Here is a 22,674-nt window from a genome sequence, read left to right as displayed (position 1 = left end):
GCAGCTGCTGGGGCTGGTGCAAGGACAGGACAGGAGTGTGTGACAGGAGCAGGCAGGACATCAATCTGCCAGTGAGCTTCATCTTCTTATGGTTTCACATCTCACTGAGTCCTGCCAAGGAAGAGAGAGGAGACCCTGCCCCTCACCCTCTCTGCTCCCCCAGCCACACTCTCCTGCCCCATTCCCTTGGAATGGTTCTAGTGATCAGGTAGCCCTGGGGCAAATCAATGCAGAGAATTGACCTGGTGGAAATCCAACACTGCAGATAAATAAATATGCAAGTAAAAGAACAATTTACTGCCAGATATGTCAACCTGTCAAGTGAGCGGGCTCGCCCTGAGGCCACACAATTTCCAAAGCCAATATGGGGAGGGAGAAGGGTGCCTGTAGCTGGGGAGAAAGGGCAGGGGAGATGGAGCAGGACCTTTCTTTTCAATGAAAGGTGGGCGCAGAGGTGGCAAGGCTGTTGTTAGTGTAAACCCACCCGCTCTGGTTCTGTACCACCTGTGCTTAGAATGGAACGGCTTAACAGGGGAAAAAATTCATAGAGAAACATTTTAGTTGATGGAGATTCATTTATCAGCGTTGATTGATTAATTAGCAGACAGACTTCTCTGGGCAAGTGGTTATGTTATCTCAGTTGTGAGATTACCATATCTCAGTTGTATCAGATTATCTCAGTTATGATCATGAAGGAGCCCAAAGACATCTACAACCACCTGAGGGGAGGTAGCAGTGAGCTGGGGTCTGTCTGCTCTGCCATGTCTCAAGTGAAAGGACAAGAGGGGATGGATTGAATTTGAATTTGGGAGGTTCAGATTAGATACTAGTAAAGAAATTCACTGACACGGTGATCAGACATTGGAATAAATTGCCCAAGGAGTTGGAGGAATCTCTGGAAGTGTTCAAGAACCATCTGGATGTGGCACCTGGGGACACTGCTTAGGGGTGATTATGGTGGTGCTGGGTTGCCAGTGGGACTGGATAAACTTGCAGGTCTCTTCCAACCCTGATGATTCTGTAATTGCACTCTCTAGGGACAAGGCTGCTCGGTGGAAATCTGTAACAGCAATTATTTCCACCCTGTCCATCACAGACCCCTGGAGCTCTCTGTCAGAGGGTTGGAGGCTGGTAGGGTGACCCACTGGATGTGGCTGGCTGCCTCACTCCTGGCAGCCCCTAGAGAAATCCTCTGTGCACTCAGAAGCTCCTGACCCCACAGAACTAGGAACTCAGTTCCCTCTGCACAGCCAAAACAGCAGAAATGAGGAGGGGGCAATAACACCACTCTGCTATTGCTACCACTGAAGTAAAGATAAACAGTTACCAAAATTGTTTTGGTTTCGTTTATTTTTTTTTAATTATTTTTTAGCATGTGCGTTTAAAAATAAATCATATCCATGTGTATTTAAAATAAAGAATATTTTTATTTAAATAAAATTATCAGTGTTTTATAGTACATGCTCATGATGCTCACCTTGCATTTTTTCCATTAAAACATGTATGGTTTATCCTGGCAAACCCCTAGCCCTAGTAAGAGCAGACCCAAATCTTTTGCAGGAAATTCTGCTACATAATTTAAAGCTATTTTATACTAAGCATGTACATTTTCAGTCTAATGCAAGGTAGAAGAAAAGCCCCCACTCTTTTTCTTAAATACATAGGATCTTTCTAATTTAAGAAAACAAAAAGAAATTTCTGAACTTTTCATACTAAATTTAAAATTCAAATAAAGTTAAATAAACAAACTTTCTCCAATGTTCTACAAAGAAATTGTTATATATTGTTATTGTGGAATTTCAGCAGGACTCACTGAGTCCTTTCAATTCTCTTTTTTTGTACAACCAGCTCTTTGTCCTTTAGCTTGCACTGATTTGAATTTCCAGGATTTGTTGCCACCTTTTTCAGTTACTGAATTCAGAAATATTCCTCTTTAAGTAATTTTATGTGTTCTAAGCATATTTTGAAATAATTTAACTGCCTATTAGTTAAACTAATAATTTCAGGATGGCTTTGCATGTGCAGTATGTCAACAGGTCCAGTTCTCTATCCTTAATAAATATACCTAATGAAGTTACTGAATATTTTGTGTCTCATAGAAGGAAATGAGCTCCAAAACTGGTAACATTTGGAGAGAAAAAAAAATACGGCATCTTTTTTCCTGCTTTGTGAAATTTTTAGGTTCAGCAGTCATGCACATGGTGCATATGGTCTGTCAGTATAATTTACCTGAGTTCATTCACCATTTTAGTCAGTGAAAAGCTCACCACCTGTGCTAGATGCTAAAATATTGATAAATAATATATGTGGAAATTAGTTAGTATTAATGTATAAGATGTTGCTATATTAATAAGTTCCCACTAGGCAGAAGGAATTTGTATAATTAAGATAATTTATCTGTAAAAAAGTGAGTGTTTGAAGTTGCCAGTGATATGTATCACAACATTATCAGAAATTATTAAAAAATCCACACTGAAAAAAGGGAAGGAAGCTGTTCTCTACAAAGACAACATAATGGAACTTTGGAGCTTCTAAAAATTCTTAAATGCTAGACACTCATATAAAATGTTGTGTTTATTCAAGATTTGTTATTCAACTCAAATAAAATGCTTTGTTTATTTAGATTTGCCATCCAATGTAAGTATGAAGACTGACAAGAATGTTATGTAAGTAACTCAGTGAAACTTGCAGGACCCAACATCCTCTTATTTGCTTGGTTTTAAATGTCTGCTCAATGCCATGAGCATACAAGACCTGTGCTTTGTTTAAAGTTCTGATGGATAATTCAGGGCAAGTAATTCCATCTCCCTGTGTCTTCATTTTTTTCACCCTCATCTCTGTGCTGGAGGATACTGGATTGTAGTATTGGAAATATAAAGGGTTTCATTATCTCTTTCTGAGCATCACTGCTCTTACCTCAGGACAGCACAGAAGAGAAATGACAAATACACACAGCTTTCCAGATTTCTGAAAAAGCATTGACCCTTCTTAGAAGAGAAAAGTTAGTTAAAAGGTGTTGCTCACTGACACACCAGGGTGAAATTCTAGTTCCATTAAAGAAGATGTGGGTTTGCCATCATCCTCAACAGGGTTAGGTTTCATTTGTCTTGGATGGGATTTTGCACACTGCCTCATTTCAAATTATACTTATTACATATTCCACTAATAACTCAATTTGTAAAGGAAAACATCTCAACTTGTAAAGGAAAACCTCTCCTCTGGAGGAATGTTATGCAGGAAGAAGATGACAAGTAAAAACCATTTCATCCAGAAAACTCTAATTAAGAGAATCTGGCTTTAAATTTATCACAGAAACAAAAAATATCACAGAAGAAATAAAATAGCCACCTAAACTGCTGGCATTGTTTTGACTCTAAAATATTCACCTTTGTTCCATGCCTTGGCTGCCATCGAGGTATCAGATGTTGGAGGTGCTGCCCACGATGAACAGGCTGCTTTATTGCTGCTCCCTGCTTCTGTTTTTCCTGAGCTGCAGCAATCAAACAAACAAGGAAAGTCGTTTCTACAAGGTGGAGTAGATATCTGTTAACATGCCTGCTGATTTTATGGTGGAGGAGAAGGAACAGACCTGTAACTGCTCGCTGTAGAACACTCTTAAACTTGCATTTATTTACATAGCATCTATGGCATTGAGCCGACTGAAGAGAATTGATTAGCAAGGAGACTGTTAAACAGCAGTGCCATAGCGGGCACTGCACCGAGGATTAGTGGTTTATTTCACTAATTGCCCTCCTGTAGTCTTTATGAGTCAATTCTAAAAAAATAAAGGAGCGCTCCAAACTGTGTTTGGAATAAAAGCAGAGTGATGCTTTTCACAGCACAGAAATCCCATAGATGAGCTCTTTTAGAAATGGGTTTAGGATTTTGCAGCCAAATTTTTCCTCTCTGGTGAACTCCTGTTGTATTCCTACTATGCTGTTTAACCCACGGCGTACTGAAAACCAGACCTGCAGCAGGCACATTAAGGATGATGTTGTCTTAGCTGTTCACCACAGCTGCCTGAGATGTAGGAGACACACACCTTTGTTCTGAAGAATTTTTTATCAGGGGAAGCAGAAATAAAGCCCTCACCTCTGTCGTTTTAAAAGCTAATCAGAAAAAAAAAGGAGATGTGCACGCTGCACCCTTAAGAGCAGTGTTGGTACTCAGTGTTGGTACTCACAGGAGAGGCTGCCCTGCTCCAGCTGCCTCCCGGAGGTTTCCAGGGCACGGACAGCACCACTAGAGGGCTCACAAAGTATTTAAAGGGTTATTACATGTGCTACATGAAAAATAGTCTTATTTTACTTTCTGTTCCCCCATTTGTACAAGTGACGAATTTGAGAACTGAACCTGCTAGAGTGCCTTCATTTTAAAGTCACCTCCATGCACTGTCACAGGTTCAGCTCCACATGGGGACACTTCCACCTCCTGACCTCTCCTGGGTAAACAGAGCTTCCATGGAACACAGTTTTGGCCTGATAATGCTGCAGTCACCAGCCAGAGGCAGCTGTTCTGCAAAGCAACACCTGCCCTTGCCAGTGCTTCCAGAGGAATGGAGGAGTTCAGGGCATCAGATACAGAAATACAACATTATTGAGGTATTTTATATGTCAGTGCTTCAGGAAAAAAAAACTAAAACCCCCCACCACAAACTTATTTCCCTTCCTTTCCTTATAAATTCTGGGATAACAGACTGTCAAGCATATGAAGATTTTGTTATATTGTTCATGGGGTCAGGGAGGTTGGCCACCCCTACAATTAGATATGAAAGCTATTGTGGCTACTAATAAATAATGCTAAGTACCTCTGTGTAAAAATATGTAAAAACACATTTCTTGTTAAGAATCAAGATCTATCTTTGTTGATGGGGGAGAATACCAAACTAGTATAACGAGTTTTCTTTTTTTCTTAGCCCTGAAGACCTTGTTACAACATTTGGTGTTGAGAGTAGAAATGTTCTAATATATAGCCCCAAAGTAAAAAATGTGAAGGCAATAATCACAGGAGTATTTCAACGCTAACTGAAATTAATTTCCTTTTTCTCTCTCTCTCTCTTTCTTTTCCCTTTCCTCTCTGAAACAGACTGCCAAGGGAATTATTATGATTACTCTGCATGTTTTGCAGATGGTTGGCTGCTGCACAGGGTTCTCAAGAGAGGTCAATATCCTATAGCATCCAGCTTGGATGCTGCCCCACAGACCAGCTGAGCTATGGAAGCCCTTAGTCAGCAAAGCTTTTGCTGACATGACTAATTAAAGCCTCTGGTATGTGTCACCTCCTCAAAGCTCAGACTGAAGCTCTTTCATGAGCTGGGACCTGATTTTACTCTCTTATTAAACCCAGTGGATGTACTCGACTTGTAAGGAATGGAAGATGAATTGGACTTTTACCTTTTAAAAATATTTATATGTATGTATACAGATATACACATAAAAGCTGTAACTCTGATGTATTCAGAAACCATTTTCAAGGATGTTTTCAGAAGCTTCAGCTAAACCTCAAAAGGCTTTTTCTAAGGGATACTAGAGACAAGGACATTGATTATATCATGTCAGTGCTGTGAGCACAGGAAGTTTTCCTGTTTTCTGGCTTTGCTATGTGGCATTCAGTCAAACAGGTCAAAGAGACCATGGTGACAGGCTGGTGGGAGACAGCAGGCTGTGTTTATTTAATCTGTAGCTTTTTGGGACATAATTGATAGATTCACTTTTCTGGTACAGTGAAGTGGAAGAGAAAAAGGGGCAATATTCACACGATGCTGCAACGCCCACCTGCAGGATCCCCTGCTTTCTTCATGAATGCCAGTGATGCAGACATTCTGCTTCCATGATTACACTGACTAAAGATCAAGTTAGGAATAGCCGCTGCCCCAAAGGCTCTGTTTGGTTAGGATACTCACATCTGCTCCTCCTCTCAAAGAATGAGAATGGTAAAACAGACCCAGATTTCAGACCCAAAGAAGGGCAAAGGATGAGCTGCTGCAGGTTGTGTTGGAGCCAACCAGACCCTGACTGACAGGAGGGCTGTGGCTGGGGTCAGGAACAAGCATTGCTGCTTGTGCTGAGAGTTTACTCCTGCACATGGCATCAACTCCAGCTGTCCAGACCTTGGGGAAAGTCTCCAGAGCTTTAGCTTTAGAGAGACACAAAGAATTCTCTGACATTTGAGGCCTTCAGAAGACCACTCCATTGTCCCCTGTGTGCATTCTGGAAAAATACTCCTGGAATTCTGTCTTCATTACAGCAGCACCATCCTTCAGGACAGGAACGTTTCCCTGACACATCCAGTTCACAGGAAAAAATGCATGGAGGTGATAATAAACAGAATAAACAGTCCGAAACTTTCAATCCCACCTTGAGTAAAAACTGGATTTTCACATCCTTTAGGAAATTAGAGCCTTTGCCATCATTGTCTGAACTTCACCCACCTCAGCAGTCCCTGCAAATGTGGCATCATGAAAGTTTGAGTTTCAGATTTATTGTTTAAAAGTATTTTGGAACCAGTGACTGACACAGACACATCTCCTCATCTATGTTAACAAGTCACAGTTTTTATAATTTGGGGTTGCAAATTATATATTTATGCTAGAAATTGATGTGTTTAATATAATTTATTTCAAGGTGGGCTTTTTCATTCTGAACAATTTTCACAAAGTTGCATACCACTATTTATGTATGATGAGGCTGTATAGACCAATAAAAGCAAAGAAATTACAAGGTAATGTTGATGATAAATTGATGATACATTCCTAGCTCACACTGTTGTGCCTAGTGATTGCAGGACTGATAACCACCTCATGATAATTGCATGTTGCAGAGAGGAAGGGGAATCTGTGGTGTGGGGTGGAGAATCATTGTTTTGGGTTCATATTGCTTTCTCTGAACTTTATTGGCATGTTTGATTAATATCTCTTTTTTACATTTTGAGCTCACAAGGCCTGAAAACTGAAATGCAAACATCTTGATGGGTCAGGAAGAGCAAGGCTGGTTTTGACTGTGTCAAAAACACAACAACAATCTGAATTACAGAATCAGAGACTGTTAGAATTGTTTGGTTTAGAAGGAACCTTAAAAATCATCTTTTTCCAACCCCCCTGCCATGTGCAGAGACACCTTCCACTAAACCAGGTTGCTCAGAGCCCCATCCAACCTAGCCTTGAACACTTCCAGGGCTGAAGAGTCCACAACCTCTTGGAGCAACTTGTTCCAGTGTCTCACCGCCCTCACAGTAAATAATTTCTTCTTAATATCTAATCTAAGTCTACCCTGTTTCAGTTTAAAGACATTATCCCTTATCCTATCACTGCCTGCCCTTGCAGAAATTTCTGATTCAATTTTTACCCCAAAAACAGGCAGTTCTTGCTTCTCTTTGCTAACCATTCTTGGCCAAGGTCATTATTTCCAGAAGAGACCCCAGCCAGTCCTGTTCCTGTTTGTGAGAGAAGAGGGGCTTGGGAGAGCACGGGGAAGGAGCTGCTACACACAGTGACCACAGGTTTCTGTTGGTCTCTGTTTTTGCTGTTTCCTAGAGTTCAAAACCAAACATGTCTTTTCATTTCTCACTAGATATGAATGTAGTTTCAATCCCAGAGCAGTGGTGGTATCTAGAGAGGAGTTTAGTCATTTTTGCTCTCTCATTTTACACTCTTATGTCCTTAACCCAATTTAAATGGTCAGAGCACTCTGGGCCAACGATTCTTGTTCACTCAATATGCACACGGTCCCCAGCACTAGAGGGTCCCACTTCAATGAAAACATTAAGTGCATCTCTGCTAGAAATGCTAAATAATTGATCACAAATCCCTAAATCATACAAAGCAATGTAATTTCTTCCCAGATTTTCTTACACTGTTATTTATATCAGCTTACGGTATCGATAAATGAAATTTGTAATGAAGTCCCAGAGATGCTTTGATTTAATGTGGTTACAGAGACTATCATTGCAAGTGGGAACAAATAGCTCTAATGGATTTTCTAGTACCTTGTTTTCATCATTCATAATAGACTTTCATCTGGGCTGGTCGGAACTGTAGGATGTCCGTGTGTTCTACACCCAGACTTTAACAGATCTATATTTTATGGCCCTACAGTAAAAGTAATTGCAGGTTTTATAATGTCTGTGTACTGTTCCGACTGAAAGCAATCCATTTAGAGACTTCTGGAAAGTTGAGTTGTTTCAGTTACAAGTGCATGAGCTGAGACGAGTTCCAGTCATGCAGCCAGCCAGTTACCTGCCTCTTTTTAATGAGGGCACATTCCAGAGATCTAACTTTCTTTTCCTTTCCCTGTACCAAAATAGAATAAGTTTTTTTGAACATGAGGGGTTTGAGCTGAAAGAATCCTGCCCCTGAGTTTCATAAGTTCAGAGGAAGTAGAGGAAGGTGCTGGCAGCTGGAAGCAGCAGTGAGGGCAGGATGCCACTGTGGATGCTCACCCTCGTCCCAAATCAGACCCTTCGGCTGCAGCTCACACTTGACAAAAATCAAGAATTGATTTTGATTCACTGTCTGACCTCAAATTAGCTTTCAAAAGCCATGAAATGATTCTTGGCAATCTCACCTTAGGAAAGCAGGAACTAAGGCAACCAGAAAAACAAAATCACTTCCTTCTTTCTTTCTTTTTTTCTGTTTTTTTGTTTGTTTGGGTTTTTTGGGGGTTTGGGGTTTGTTTTTTTTTTAATGTTTTGTTTTATTTTTTAATGTTAAATGACGGGTTAATTATATCCTCTACCTAACATTGGAGGGTTCTGCCAAACATTTGTACCTACACAGCCCTGCACAGAGCTGCCTCCTGCCCCCATGGTAACAGCCAGCCCTGCAGCAAGAATCTGACCCAAGAAAGGGAGAAGGTAACAGGGGAATGTGGTTTTTTTAAAGGCACAAATGCCCTCTAAATGCCAGTTCTGCCATTTGCACCTCTCAAGACCAAGAATCACTCAGTCCGAATGTTAACGGTGCCTTTTTCACTGTATGTGATGAATGGATTAGTCCTGCTGTTATCAGAATAATTAATCTAGCTTGACACTCCAGGAGAAAAATCCAATATGCTGGATTCCACAGACATGGCAGTGCTTCATAATATTTTGTTATTTTTCAATGTATAATTAATAAGCAGAGTAGGGAATCCAGAAGAATCAGCCAGCATTAAAATAAGCAGAAAAAGGTCGAGGTATCTGGAGTTGAGTCTCAGCTATTTCAATGACAGTATCAATTGAAAAGAAACCCCACAACTGAGAGACAGACAAGATCCACTTGCAGCTGGCTACAACGTATATGCCACTTCCTAAACTACCTAAACTATTTTTTGCCGTGACATGAATTATTTCTCTCAGTGATTAGTCTAATTTTAAAATGTTACTATTTTCACAATATATTCCTTGACTGATACATCCAGATGCATCAACTGGAGGGAAAAGTGTAGCCAGCCTTTACCTTTGGCATTGTCAATCTCCCAAAAGCAGCCATTCAGCACAAAAACTTGTGCATGGCTAAGTAGGGAAAAAAGTATTCTTTAGTCTTATGGGTAGATGATTAGAGAATGCTTGTACTAATCGTGTCATTTTATATTTTCAGAATGCCTCCCCAAAGACTAGCCTTGACTCAACACCACACATCCCTCCTCTAGCTCTAGAAAACCATTTGAATCAAACTGTTATTTCCAAACATCATATTTTTTTGGTTTAAAAATTGCCTCCCCTCCCAATATATCTACATTATCTCCTTATGAGCTTTTTCCCCCCCCCAGGTTAAATACTCATTCTGAGGCTGCAGAGATGACTGTACAGTATTTGCTCTGTGCTAGGTTCACCTCTCTACCTGGTAAAATAAATAGCAGCATGCTTGGAGCTCCTGCATGGACCTTTGGGGGCTGACTGATGCAGTCTTCACTTGGCCCAGACACCATTGACCTGCTGTAACTCAGAACCTGTCCTGAGAGACAGAAAAACTTTTATTTCTATTTTCAGGAGGAAAAAAGTGTCACTTCAGAGGGAGTTGCTAAAGGACATCTTCACTCTGCAACATCCCCAGCTGAATGTGCCATAGAGCAGTTCTGTGTCACCCCAAGCTGCTCGTGGGGAACTGGTGTGCAGGTGCACAGACCTGATCGTGGCACTTTGGGAAATTAGGGAATGAAAAGAAGTTTTCTGAGTTTTTAATCAGAGAAGAAAACAATCCATGGGACAGATACTCAGTTGTGGTCACTTGCCATGGCCTTACGGACTTCAGCTGAACAATTTTATGTAGCAGCAGCAGCAGGAAGGTCTGGGTCCTGCAGGGAGGTGAAAGGAAGAAGCCACAGTCACAGGGAAAAACAGTGTTTAGTCAGAAGTTCTCTGTGTTCTTGGATCAGTGTGAAAGGGTGTTATACTATTCAGAGATGTGAAAATGTATTCTTGACCCACAAATCAAATCTCCCCTCAGCCACCATGGTACTTCAGTCTTGCTGGAGCACTCATGGAAATATACAAAGCAGAATCACTGCTGCCCATTCAAAGCTTCCCTAAAATCAAATGCATTTTTCAACCACAAGACCTATTAGACATCTGGCAGGGGTTAGACACTTACATGTCATGATTAGAGGTGATCTACTGGAAGGTGTCCCTGTTCCTCTCAGGGAAGCTGGACTAGATGATCTTTAAGGTCCTTCCAACCCAAATCATTCTATGGTTCTTTAGATTGGGATTTTGAGGCAAGGTTTTGGAAGCTGAGGGACTACAAGGTTTCTTCTGTGAGAAGCTGCTGGAAGCTTCCCCTATATCTGACCCCAGACTAGAACAGGGGAAAGGTGTGAGGAGTTCTCCTCTTCCCTGAGGAGGAAGGAGCAGCAGAGATGAGTGATGAACTGACTGCAGCCCCTATTCCCTGTCTCCTTGTGCTGCTAAGAGAGAGGAGGAGGAGAAATGGGGCTGAAATTGAGCCCAAGAGGAAGGGAAGGGCAGGGGGAAGGTATTTTAAGATATGCTTTTTGTTTCTCACTATGCTACTCTGCTTTTATTGGTAATAAATTAATCTGATTTTCTCACATCCTGACTGCTCTGCCTGCAATGGTAATGGGTGAGTGGTCTCTCTCCTTATCTCAGCCCAAGAACCTTGTGTTGTATTTTTTTCCCTTGTCAAGCTGAGGATGGCAGTGATAGGGTGCCTTTGGTGGGCACCTGGCATCCAGCCAGAACCAACCCACCACAACTCATCAGACTTTTCCTAGAGGAAAACTTCATCAGCAGGGAGAGACAAACCAGACCCCCAGATAATGTTAGTCATCCAAGGAGCTAAAACAAAGGTCCTGCAGCTCTTGGTCTAATTGAGATCAAGCTTTGCAGCAGAGAGACTGGAAATTTCTGGAACCTTTATTTAATGGGATCTCTTTGAGCAATCCAGTGCTTTCCTGTGGGACCAAAACTGGATTCTGGAAATCCTCTCTGGAGCAATGGACATGTTGCCTGAGCCAGCTGGTCTGAGGCTCAACACATTCTCAATCCTGCCATGGAGCAGTTTCCAAAAGTGTGGTGCTAGAGAAGGATAGGACTGGGAGCACAACCACCAGCCACAGAAACAGATTCATTCTTCAGCAGTAAGGACCATGAGATGCAAGCCCAGGTTCGCTAGTACCCTATTTTAATCACTCTGCAAACACTTTTTCTTTCAATTGCTTCACCACCTCAAAACCTTTGCTTCTGTTTGGCTCACAAATATGGTGTAAAGTTTATGTTTGGGTTTTTTTAAGGAGCCTTTTACAGTTTAGAAATCCTATGCTTTCAGCTGAGGCAGTTGCAGACTAACCCAACCACTGATGGCTAAAACATTATCTTGTTTTTTTGCACTCATTTTAGTGTCTCTAGCTGGTATTTCTCATTGTACTGTTCATTTTATAACTGGACTACCCTTCAGCATATTTGTGTACAGGGCTAACCACAATAGGGCCCTGTTTCATAATTGTGTTGAGGTAATACCCAAGGCTCTCAAGAAGAATAATAATAAATTACGTGACACAACTGTGCTGAGTCACACCTTTTTAAAGCCTAGCTCTTTTTGGGGGACACAAGAGCATAGATGAAAACAGACATAGGCAGCAAAGAGCCCCTTCTGAGCAGCTCCTGGTAACTCATTCAAGTCAGTGGTCATAAACAACAATAGCACAGCTGTTAGATAAATGGGATGCTTACAACTGCACACAGAAAACCTAAAAATTTCAGCAACAAACCCATTAGCTTTTACTACATGAGTGGTACAGGACCTGCTGTTTCGGTAGTGTTCTGCTGGGTCACATAAAACCTGTCGAGAAAGCACAGAGAAGTCTGGCATCCATCCATTCCTCCATCTGTCTGAGGGCAGCTGGGAAACTGCCCCAGCCCCTCCTCAGGCTCGGGCATTCTCTCATGTGGCAGCCACTGCCAGGGTATCAGAACTGTGACCAACATGTTCACAAGCCTCAGTTTGCAGTAAATGCCCTTTAGCATCTCTCCTCAAACACTTAAAATAAAAGTGCCATTTTTTACAGCTGTTCCAATCAGCCCCACTCCTGGGGTGTGTATTTTCAAAACAGTGAAATCACAGACATTCAGCACCACTTGTGGATCATCTCACCAGCCTATGACCATATCCAGCACAGTTCTCTTCACCAGAAAATTTAAAACTAATTTCTACCACATCCTATTAACATCTGTAACCCACGGTTCCATGCACAACAGCAGAGAGCACATTCTGAAAAATTCATGATGTATATTAAAGGGACAAGAGTAGGGACATATCAGAACACAAGGAAAAGACATCATGAGCCAGGATCTGTTGTTTTGTTTCTTAGGGGATTTTGGGATAAAGTGTTTTTCTTTTTTTTCCTTGCACTACATAGTCTTCCTAATTTGTTATGACTGTAAAAGAACAATAACCTAGGATGAAGGAATTAGATTAAGTCCTTCCACTTAGTTAATTTCCATGATCTAATATTTCCCTCATGTTCCAACATAGCACTGTGCTCTGCTGACGACATCAGGGCTGAGGAAGTCTCTTAGAAGTCGGATTCAACTCAAGGGCAAGGCAGACCAGAGACCACTTAGTTCCCCAGACAAAGTATTCTTGGTTTAGTGTGCTTGTAGGTGAGCCAGAAGCTGTAATGAAAATGCTTAGGAAACCAAGTCCCTTTGGATATAGAAGATCAATAATGTTCTCAATAAAGTTGAAAACAATTCAGAACACAGTGTCTCACCAACTTGTACTGTAATGTTTTACTATAGGTTCCGTGGATCTCATTTTTTGACAATATTTTGGAACAGCAATCAATACTTGCCCAGGGTATGCCTCCCCTCCCATTTATTCTATTTTCTAGCCAGTGGCAATAACAATTATTTAAGAACAACTAAGCATTGATATGTTGTTAATGCTGAATGTTTACTGAATGTGTAACAAGGATCAAGACCCTTCCATGCTGGATACTACAGAAGAAAAGATCCCCAGATATCCATGCTGGAGCATCTGAGGAAATTCTGCATAAAATAAACAGCAATAGAAAATCACCAGTGGGTTTCCTACCCTTTCATCCAGCAAATAAAAATGTTACCACAAAGACAGTAGATGCTAAAAAGAAATGGACTATCTACCAAGGGGGCTGAGTTTGTATGTAGGAAGGAAGAGAAGGAATTCTTTTATCAATATGGGGATAAGGGTTTGTGGCAGCAAAGTGAAAAAAAAGTTGGGTTTGTGGGACTGATTCCTGGTATGTGCTACTTTTGTTTTTCTATTGGTCTGCATTTTACGTTTGCCAGAAATGTCAAAGTGTGAGATGGAAGATTTTGGTTTATGCCCGTATATTATCAAGGAAGTAAAGCAAAGCAATCCATCAATCCAGTAGCTGGTGTTTAATCTTCTTTCTTCCTTGGGCCTTCTTCTCCCGCTCTTCCAATAGGATGGGAACTGACTCATTCCCAGGAAGTATTACAAACCCTCAAATTCAGAAACAAAAATTCTTATTGAGCATTTGGGAAATGCTCTGAACAACGCTGTCCATCTCCTGCGGCAAAACATTGCAGAGAGACTATGCTGGTGGAAATGAGTGGCAGAGGAATATTGCAAAATACATGTGACTGTAGAGCCCAGTATGACTGTCTGAGGGAGCTGAACACAGGGGCACACTGGGGAAAGCACTGCAAACTGCTGGATGTGATGGCAGTACTGAATACTGAGCAGCAGCAAGAACAAGGCATATGCAGCATGAGGAAAAGAAATGTATCACTTGAAATAATTAAGCCAAGTTATACATTCAGTGCTATTAGTAACTGTGAGACATGAGTAAGAAGCAATGCTGTCCTTCTGCCCAGAACAAGCTCAGGTTTTTGGTTTCCAGATCCTTGTTCACAGACTAGTCAAAAGAACTTGTAAATAAACTCTGGATGTTGTTTACATTTGATTTCTTGGCCCCAGGTTTCCCATCTCAGTACAACTGCACTAGCAGGAGCAGCACTGGCAGAGTGAGCATGGAAAAGACCCCTGGGATGGTGACACCCTCACCAAACCACCAATTCCATCTGCTGGGAACAGGACAAGGAACCTCTATTGCCACATCCTCACCAATAACCCTCAGCAGTCACAGCCTGTGGGATTTCCTCTGGTTTAAGATCTGATCTCCAGCCCACAGCAAAACTGAAACATCAGGGTAACAGGTGAGGGAAGGAAAAGTGCTCTTTTTCTCCCTTTGCATCCCTCCTTCTTCCCACCTCCCAGCCTCCCCCCTCACCTGAATCAATCCAAAGCTGCAGGAGTAGAATCACAAGCTAAAAAGCAAAAAAATAGGGAATATGGAAAAAGCTTGTCATAAAAAAGGGTTACTCATACCCTCATGAGGAAGCAGGGTGATTATACACACTTTACACAGAGTGATAGAAACAATAGGATTACTCACACCATTTCAAACCCTAATGAAGTGCATCAGTTACACTCCCACAGCAACCTGGAGAAGGAAGAAGAGGGAAGTCTGATGGTGTAGCCTAATAAGGACTTTGTGAGAGAATCACAGTTAACAAGTCCTCCTTATGGTTTGCCACAGGCCTGCTGGGGACTGTGGTCCAGGGTCTCTGCATGTGCTCAGCAACCCAGTGAGGGGAGAGGGAGAGAACAGATGTGTGTACTTTTTGTATTTTTCCAGCCACCTCCTCTTCCAGAGTAATTCTTAACATAATCAGATCAGGAGGGACAGAGTAGGTAGAGGGAAGGTAGGAACAAAATCAAAGGAGGAAGTTCACCAACAGCTACTTTGAAGAATACACTTTGTATTTAATTTTAAATCACTGGAGACACTGGAAAGACTGAGGAACAGCACAGAGCTTCTTGAGTGCAATTCTACAACCAGACCTCCTGGAAAGAGCAAGAGCTGGATCAACTTTGTGTCTGTGAAGGCAGTACCTGAAAATGGAACCAATGAAAGGAAACACATCCTCTGCAATTTGAAGACTTCCCACCCGAGACCACCTCATGGGAAAGTCCAAGGCTTCAGAATCTGTAGTCCTTGACTTTGCGTGAGATTGAGATAATTCAAAATTAATTGCTCACGTCATACTTACATAAATGCTTCACTACTGCTTCATATGATTTTGACCTTTCTATTATAATGTTACAAAAAAAAAAAAAAAGATTAAATGCAAGCATAAAAATAAAACTTAAATTGAACATTATGCATCTTAAATGTATTGAAATAAAGCAAAACTTTTCTTAAAGGTCTTGGTGAAATTATTGTGTTCTGTGTTGAATCAGCACCCTCTAAGCCTCCATCCAGCTCAACAATTTGTATGCTTTGTACATCTATTTCTTTTCAGAAGAAAAACTTTCCTGATATTTTTGATGGCGCCATGATAACTTCTTCATAGCATTTCTGCTTAAAATTCCCTTTGCTCACATTGAAAAAAATAATCACGTAGCTTAATTTTATTCTTTTTTTCACTTCTTGCTACTAGAGCACCATCAGATTCATAAGGAGCTTGGAGCTATTCAGTTTGAATAATCTCAAGCAAAGTTGTGCAGAAGGCTCCTCAGTTTGCATTTCCCTTCCCTGAGTGTCTGAGCTCTCCAAAGGCATAACTGGAATCCCCAACATCAACCCAAACTTTTTTTACAGCAATCCATTGGTATTTCTGTTTATTATCATGCCTGATGTTACAATACACCCTCCCTTAAGAAAGGCAGTGTTTAATTGACCAAACAAGAAAAACAAATGCTTCCCCAAGGCATAAATTCCATGAACTGTTTGGATGTTTTCTATGAAGCTAACAAACCCTTCTGTCAGTATTTGGAAGACTTAGACACTGGTTTTTGAATGGACTGAAGCAAAGAAGGGAGAGCGTTAATTGGATTTTACAGTTTCAACAAGTTTAAAGACATTCCAGGGTAAATACTACTTGTTTTATAATACTGCTCATAAATAAATGAAGTTTTTAAGATAGACTTTATACTCTGATTAAAATTATTTGTTTTAGTTACATTAATACAGCTAGAATAACAGAAAAAATGTGTGATTATATTCCAGATTTACAGGGAAGAGTGTCAGGCCTGCTCTTGAGTCCTTCTTTTTAATGTATTTGTATTTAATGTGTCCCTGCAATCAAACTACATGTGGAAACACTAACTGCAGTTTTATGGACATTTGGGGGCTCAGTGCAGCTTCAGGGTTATAATCCACAGATGATCCAAACACAGGAAAACAAATGGATTCAGTTTTTAATACCAACCTCAATTACTGACTTCATGCTGGTGTAGTGTAGGTAAACACAAGACTATAGAGAGGAGGACTAATTCTTGTTCTTTCCAAACAAATGAAAAATATTGAACCAGCATTTTCACTGCCAGAAAAGAAAAAACAAAACCCAAAAAAAAGAAAAAACCCAAAAAGCAAACCAAACCAAAAACCTAACAAAAAAACCCACAACAACAGGAAGAAAAAAATTCTTCAGTCTTCCATGGGTTTTAGAATTGAAAAAAGCACTGGCAAACTGGAATTCAGGCTCCAAAGCCATTACATTCTTGAGGATGTCTCAGCACTGTCCTTAGGATCAATGAATCAAAGGCATACCATTGTCTCACAGGCACGTTCCCTGTTTTTTCCCCTTGCTCTTCCCCCTAAGGGGGAGCATTCCAGGAAGGATGTTGACTTTTACATAGAAACATGATACAGTGAGCCTGGAAGGAAGAGATACCTGACTGGGACAGGTTTGGGTTACCCAAGAGCTGATGTTTTTCTCGTCATATCTGAAATGATCTGTAAGTGCTCTGATGTGCATGATTGCTTGCAAACTGAATGCTTAATGCACACAGTCAAAATGTGAAGCATGTACATGCAATTTGAGCTTGATCAAACCCAGGGAATAAAGTTCCTAATGCAGGAGTTAATTCAAATACTATTCAGACCATATTCATAAAATAAACATGGAATAGCAATCCATGTTGTCCAATCTGTACAGTGCCAGACAGAGTTAATACTAGGAAATAGAGTTATTTTGAATCCTAATTTCCCTAGAATGACTTAATTATTTCAGTTTATCAACTGCTTTTAAGCTCCAAGCCAATTTCTACCAAGGTGGAGCTGTGGCATGAGGTTTAGTGGCATAAACTCTTGGATACTTGGACATCTGCAACCATCTGTAGGAATAGCTTTTAATAACATAGAACTGCTGCAATCCAGGCCTGTTGTGAACAGGTGAACCTCTCCAGTTCAGCCAAGACTTTGAACCCTTCCCTACTTCAAATATGCCCTATTTGCCTGAATTTTTGGTTGAGAAAGGAACTTTACTTCTTGGTTTTTAGATGGGTATCTACTAGAAAATCTGATAACCCAGCTTGTCTTCATTTTGGAGAGGCTCCTGAGCATATTTCCTTAGAAGATGATCAGTTTAAGCAACATTCCTTTAAATTGCCCAGGTCTCAACCCACAGACCTGAAAACTACATTATCCTTCTTGACTGCACTGTGAACTTCTCAGCTGTGCCTGAGTAATTTAGATTTCCCAATGCTGCTCATTTTTGACAGAGTGCTAAAAAATACAGTCTTCTCACCCAGGTTTTGGTTTTGAACAAAATCAAAATTTGAGGTCAGGTTTTGCCCTCAACCTTTTTCATTTGCAGTTGAGTTCATGCTTCTACATAGATTCACCTTGGAGAAGAAAATAACCTTCAGAATTCTGAACAGAATCTGAAGAGCAAAAAACTACTCATATTAAAGGCAAGAAAACACTCCTTCACAAATCTTTACTAAGGAGTTAACTCATAATAAACAACCAGAATTTACAAAATGTAGAAACAGGAAATCTTGAATAATTAGGTTTCTAGTTATTGGTTACTAACTAGAAATTAGCAATGCTGTTAAAATGCCACTTGGTTTTCCATGAAAGATTGGCACATTAAAAAAAAGAAATTCCTTTTGTTTTGTATTACAGATTATGAGAGAATTGTGTTATTTACTGCCCCAACGATTCAGAAGAACAAATTAGATTTTATGTATTAACAGGACACCCAGAGTTTTACAAATTTTAGTTCAAAGGGCTAAAATTGTATAATAAAATTCATAGCCAAAATTGTTCTGTTTAGAATTTTCCTGTTTTACAAGTATCAAGCAATCCAAATGAAGAAACCCAATCTTATGCAATCTGTAATGACCAGCTGGCACAGGTATGCAAACAAATGAAGACCAGAAAGCAAAAGCTAATAATTCAAACCAAATGTAATTAATTATGGAATAATTAACCTTGATACTAATAGTATCAATACCAAGAGACTCTTCTGCTCTCTTTGTAACAGATGGTAAATTCTAGGGTTTTATAGGACATGAGTCTGGGCCATATAGTTTGGAGTGTTCTCAAGGTCAGTATGGTTGGCTTCAGAGTTTTGTGATATGAAAACAAAAAAATTTGCAATCTAATTCAATTTTGAGCTCAGATCACATCTTCCAGAGGCTATATGTGTTCAGATCTACCAAGTTTTTGGCTGTAATCCATATGCAATTAGAAAACAAGCAAGTGAAAAAGCACTCAGTAACCTAGCTTCATCAAGTTCCCCAAAAGAGTTTCCAGACTTAAGGGAAAATCCACTTCATCAATATGGCAAATCTTTTAAAAATCTTTCTTTTTTTCAAAGGATGACAAAGAAAAAAAGATAACGTTGTTGTGTCATGGACAGGATGTTGAACAAAGATGTTTTAGTGGTAGCAGTGGTGTATATCTCCCACCAAATCTATTTAGTAGTTATGCTTAGGTAGCAATAAAAAATGAGGGTTGTATCATTATTGATTATGGAATAAAGGCCAGACTGGAGTCTGAGCAGTTGGAGTAATCTGAACTCTGTAGACTGCTGGATGCTCCTCTGTGGCACAGAGTACAAGCTTCGAGTTTAATGGAAGGAGTTGCTATAAATAACATCTCTTCTACTTCATCTCAGGCTGAATAAGTGCAGCCACCACAGCAAACCAGTACTATATCCACCTGAAAATGCTGATAAGATAAATACTACAAGTTACTTGAGGTATCTTTTTAAAAATTTGTACTTCCAGCTTATTTGGCATTGGCAAAATTTGACACAGGCACACAAAAATTCTATAATTACTTTCATATCTGATTTTAATAGAAAATAAGAGTCATTGAATCTACATTACCTTCTTTCCCAAATGCTCTCTATATCTCTTTCCCTTGCATCTGGAAGATTTTATTACTGTTGTTATCAGATTCAAAGATAATAATTAGCTTTGCTGTATCATTTGCTACATGAATCAGTTTGAAGGCGTGTCTTCTTTATTTAATTAAAATGTGTATGTATCACTATCAAAGGACTTTTTGTGTCTATGAGCAAATTCTGACTGGGGCATCTGTGTCCTTCTGCAGTCCCACTACCAGGAGAGATACATGCAGGGAAAATAGGTATTTCTCCTGAGAAATCTGTGCCTCTTAAATAAAACCAATTTGTTTTTACACAATTTAAGCTGCAGATTAGTCAGAGTGCAGCCTGCAGAAAATTATTATTAATTTAAGAAAAAAGCTTGCAATGTCATTTCTACACCCTGAAGTGTCTGAAAATCTCTTTTCATCTATTCCTCTTTCACCTGAGCATTGAGAATATAGAGGAGTTTTAAAAGTCTCAGCAAAATACCTTTTTATTAATAATACAGACTTACTAGGCTTATGGAGACAGTTACAGGCATTTAGTTAACTACAGCATTATGATTAAACATCCAGAATATGTAAGCTGAAGTGTGGTGTTCATATAATTGTGCTACTGGCTTAAGACTTGATATTAATCCAAGATGTTTCACCTGCCAAGGGCCAAAAGCATATCTAAAGACACATTTCAGTCGTATCCCACAGCAAGACACAAATAAATAATGTGTCTCATAAAGTCAAATAAAGTGAAGCTGAATACCATAACTGGCTGCATGTTCCTTCCTTCACTCATACTTTAATTATGTAATCAATAATAACATGCTTAAATCAATAATTTTGAAGCTGTGAGTTCAAAGCCAACACCAGAGGAGGAGGTTCTGCAGGCTGTGCAGTGCTAGAGATGCATTTTCATAATATTTGTGTCCTGCATTTAGCACATAAATTTATAGATCAGCACATTTTGAGAGAAAATCCACAGGATATTTTCCCATGCACCAAAATCCCTTTTCTACTCCTTTGGATTCAACTGCTTTTCTGTCTTAACTGAATCCTTTTACAGGGCATGAACCTGCTCAAGGGAAAAAAATCCCTCAAACTCTACAAAGATACTTCAATCTAGAAATAATTCAGAGAGAGCTGGGCTCTCGAAGCTCTCCCAGCTCAGAGCTCTTCCCTTCCCCTATCCTAAAATGATTTCCAGACACGCAGCATTGAAATGCTTGTAAATGAAAAATGAAAGCAGTTGCAAAGGAGAGGGCAGAGTCTGTGCAGACTGAGCTGGGTGAGGACAGCTGGAAGCAAAGGGCTGAGAGATCAGTCCCTGCCCCAGCAGCATCCCTGCAGCCCCCAGAGAACTTTCCAGCAGCCCTGATCCGAGGGAGCAGCTCCTTTGTCAACCAGCACATGAGTCAGGCTGCTGCTGAAGGAAATCGTTCTGTTTACAGCAAGGGAAGGGAATTGCTAGGGCAATTAAAATAATTTCTTGTTTCATAATACAAGCCATACCAAGAATGCCTGTTAGCTGCATTTCAGTGTCAGGTACTTAAAAAACAAACAAACAATCAATCAGGAAAAGTAGGTGCTAATTTCACAGAGGATTGTTAGTAAAAAACAATCTTTATTTTAATGCCCTCATATCTTCCATGCTGCTGTACCCAGTCCACGTTCCTGCTCGCCGGAGGCAGTGGGTGGGCCAGGATACCTCCAGGGGTTACTGTCCTCTGCTGCCCACCTGAGGTTTCACTGCTGCTGAAGGCTGTGAATCAGGGGGTGTGCGGGTATTTGAGAGGGAAAAATGAGTGAAACTTGAAGTCTTCATCCACTCCTTACCAAGGCTGTGATTGGCAGGGAACTCTCAAACCTCTCCTGGCCAGGATGCTGCAGGTGTCCAGGGCCAGCCTGGCTCCAGGAAAGTGCATCCTTTTCAAGATTTGCCTGTGGATTTCACCACCAAACACAAGATTTGCAACAACAGTGTCTCATGTAACTGACTGACTCAAGAGGGGGAGATTTGTTGTGTTTAGTTTCAATTTTCTGAATTTTCTAACTGTGTGTCTGCATGGCAGAGCTGAAGCCCAAATACATTCCACCTGCTGATAGCACCTGCCAAGTCTAGAAAGAATACCAAAATACTGATACTATCCATCACAGTTAATATTTGTCAAGACCCAAATATTTGCAGGGAATTTGCCAAGGAATTGGTTGGGAAGGAATAATAACCCTCCTTTCTCACGTACACACACCATATTCAGCTCTTGCAGCAATTCTGAAGAGCCACACTAAATAATGTATGTGCTGCTCGTGGACATTTTGCAGCAGGGGAAGTGAAATCCACAGTGTTACATATTTCATTATTTGTTCAGCCCTATTGCTTGTTAACTCTTTAGAGAAGTAAAGCAATGTCCCCCAAAACTCTTTGATGTGTCCTGGGGTGAATTTCTGGAGCAATAGAGTATCCTTTGGGATGGAGTGGATAGCAGGAGGATACCTTCATCCTGGCAGGCTGCTAAACTGAGCAGATCTGATTCATCTGCAATTCTGAGTAAACAGACAGGTAAGTTTTGATGTGGTTGTTTTCAGGAAATGATAACGATTGATAGAAGTGTTGATAATTAACATTTATCAGTTGCAGAGGATTGTGATGGATTCTCCACCACTGGAAAATAGTTAAATCACAACCATATTTATTTTTTTTTTCCCCCTAAAGATTCATTGCAATTCAAACAAGGTCTGTTCAAAGCTTTCAGAGATTTGTTACTACAGGAATCCTAAACAGATTCCCACAATGGCCTTTTGGTATAATTGTTTGTGTCATCAAGACTTCATAGGGAAAGACAACGCTGCCATGGGCACAATGTCAGAAGCAAAGGTTGGTCTGTGTCTGAAGGGGTTTTCAGTGTACGACTGAGATAAGGAGCAGCAGCAGGATGCAGGGAAACAGGACAAACTGATCTACACAGCAATACCAGGACAAAATTCTGAATCTGTTTTTAAGACACTGCCAACCTCTGCAGCCTCGGGAAGTTTCAAATACTTTGTGAATAAAATA

The 22,674-nt window shown here is 40.4% G+C and overlaps 2 long non-coding RNA genes across 7 annotated transcripts in view; one reads left to right on the top strand and one right to left on the bottom strand.

Moving 5' to 3' along the window:
• Positions 1–5,214, top strand: part of LOC135293182 (uncharacterized) — a 33,398-nt gene extending 28,184 nt beyond the window's left edge. The window contains exons 2-3 of the long non-coding RNA XR_010355304.1: positions 4,401–4,601; positions 5,086–5,214. This is a non-coding gene — a long non-coding RNA (uncharacterized LOC135293182). The remainder of the gene's footprint in view (positions 1–4,400; positions 4,602–5,085) is intronic.
• Positions 1–22,674, bottom strand: part of LOC135293142 (uncharacterized) — a 91,222-nt gene that overhangs the window by 8,663 nt on the left and 59,885 nt on the right. For all 6 annotated transcript variants that reach the window (XR_010355279.1, XR_010355278.1, XR_010355277.1 and 3 more), the window contains one exon: positions 3,387–3,490. This is a non-coding gene — a long non-coding RNA (uncharacterized LOC135293142). The remainder of the gene's footprint in view (positions 1–3,386; positions 3,491–22,674) is intronic.

Source organism: Passer domesticus, chromosome 2 (assembly GCF_036417665.1).
Source record: "Passer domesticus isolate bPasDom1 chromosome 2, bPasDom1.hap1, whole genome shotgun sequence".
NCBI classification, from domain to species: domain Eukaryota; kingdom Metazoa; phylum Chordata; class Aves; order Passeriformes; family Passeridae; genus Passer; species Passer domesticus.
The sequence above is the reverse complement of the archived record's forward strand: the minus strand, read 5'-3'. Positions and strand labels throughout refer to the sequence as shown.